The 1,921-nt window shown below is 63.2% G+C and overlaps 1 protein-coding gene across 4 annotated transcripts in view; it reads left to right on the top strand.

Annotated features, from left to right (window-relative positions):
- The first annotated feature begins 7 nt into the window (after nucleotides 1-7).
- UBTF (upstream binding transcription factor, RNA polymerase I) overlaps nucleotides 8-1,921 on the top strand; it is a 17,058-nt gene continuing 15,144 nt past the window's right edge. For 2 of the 4 annotated variants that reach the window (XM_010832457.1, XM_010832460.1), the window contains exon 1: nucleotides 1,270-1,435. The gene's annotated coding sequence lies outside the window, so the exon portion shown is untranslated. The other 2 variants (XM_010832459.1, XM_010832458.1) reach the window with 2 other exon arrangements.

Genomic DNA, 1,921 nt, shown 5'->3' on the forward strand with positions numbered 1-1,921 from the left:
GGTGAAATTAAAGGGGGAGCAGGCTGGGGACTGGAGGCAGAGACCGAAGGGGAGATGCGCGAAGCGCGGTCTCACGGCTCCGCTTCGCCCCGGAATCCCCTTCGCCTAAACCCACCGGGATTTTTGCTCTCAACCGACTCCCGCGGCCCAGCTACCGAAGCGGGGGTGGGACGGATGGTTGCTGCTTCTTGAAAAATGCCCCCAACTCTCACCCTGACACCCCCTTGCTATGGCCCAGGGGGAGAACTCTTTGCTCGGACTCCTCGGATCCTAAACTCGGAGGAGGTGAGGGGCATTGAGAATAGCGAGAGGTTCGCTCTAAACCCGGAAGGCCCTCGCGGGGCACCGAGAACGGACGAGGCGGGGCACTCCTCCGGTTTTCCAATGTGTTGCAAACCTAAGAGCTTTTCTTGCTTGCTTTTTTTTTTTTTTTTTGTAACACCCTTCCCCCCTTTTCTCTCCCCTCCACCCTGCTTTGGCTCCAGGGTTGCAAAAGCAAAGAGCAATAAAAAAAAAAAAAGAAAGAAAGAAACCCGCGCATACACTCAGACACACACCAGTGGCGACAGGGGGAGAGTTGGAAAGACGTAGGAGAGAAGCAGGAGGCAGCGGGGAGGGAGCTATGGGAGCGGGAAGCCGGCAGGTTCCCTCGCAAATCCCCCTCCGGCCCCACGTCGCCTCGCCGGCCCCGGCAGGGGAGCGAGGAGCCGGGCGAGCAGATGGAGGAGTGGAGCTCGCTCTAGGCAGCAGGCTTGGCCGGAGAATGGAGGAGCCGCCAAGCGATCGGCTGATTGGAAGAGAAACGCAGAGCGATGGAGGCGGGGGTAGGAGGACGATTTCTCTGCGGGGACTGGCGGCGGCGTATACGCCCGGGTCGGGCGCTGCAGAGCTTGGCTAGCTTTCAACCCGCGCTCGCCGGCTCCAGCCCCGCGCGCCCCCACCCCCAGCCCTCCCGGCGGCTCCGCAGGTGAGTGCGAGCTGGGGGCAAAAAGACTCGAAAGTCTCAACACGCCCGCCCTGCCAAAGGGAGGGAAAAAAAAAAAAAAAGAAAAGCATTTTTCCTTTTCTTTTTTTTTATTTTCGTGCAGCCCCCAAGCGCGGTGGGAGGGAAGGGGTGAGGCTGAGTCGCCCGGAGGAGGCGGAGGGGCCAGGCGAGGCCGGGGTGGCCCGGGAGGCGGCGGCGCCGAGGCGGCTCTGACGGGCGAGCGCTCGGAGCGGCGCTGCGCTGCGCCGAGGCGGGCGGGCGGGCGGGCGGAGCGGGGCGGGCGGAGCGCGGCGCGTGGGGCTCGCCATTAGCCGTCGCTCCGCTTCGCCATCTCGGGCTTTGTCTGGCGGCTTGCTGCCCCGGCGTCGGCTGCGGCGGAGCTGCGGCTCAGCTCTTCGGCCCGCCGCACCCCTAAGGTGCCCTTGGCCCGTGCTCCCATTCACACGCTCGGTAAGTGAGCCCCGGCGCCGCGGATTTCGGGGGAGAGGGGTTGCTGCGAGTGGCGGCGGCGCCGATCTCCATGCGCCCGGGCAGGCCTGGGGAGCCATGCCGGGCTGGATTGAACCAGCTCCCACAGAGACTCCTCCGCCGACCCGTCGCTTTCTCGCCGTTTGCGGGATTTAAAGAGCAAAGATTTTTTTTTTTTTTCCTGTTTTAATTTGCAAAGAGGACATTTTTTAGGATTTTTTTTTTTTTTTTAAAGTTTCGTGTGTGTGCTGCTTAGCAGCGAGGCAGGCTCCGAAGCCTGGCACGGCGATTGGCTTGCGTGCGCCCCAAGCCTGTGGCTACGCTCCGGGGATAAGGGTGGGCGCGAAACGCCCGCTCCAGGAGGCGGGCGAGTGAGCGGGTGAGGGCTGGAGTGGAAGCCCGAATCTGAGCTGGGGGAGAGAGCTCTGGAGCCGGGCTGCAGACACCCCCGGAGCCTCTCCAGCTGCC

The sequence above is a fragment of the Bison bison genome, unplaced genomic scaffold (assembly GCF_000754665.1).
Source record: "Bison bison bison isolate TAMUID 2011002044 unplaced genomic scaffold, Bison_UMD1.0 scf7180017861046, whole genome shotgun sequence".
NCBI classification, from domain to species: domain Eukaryota; kingdom Metazoa; phylum Chordata; class Mammalia; order Artiodactyla; family Bovidae; genus Bison; species Bison bison.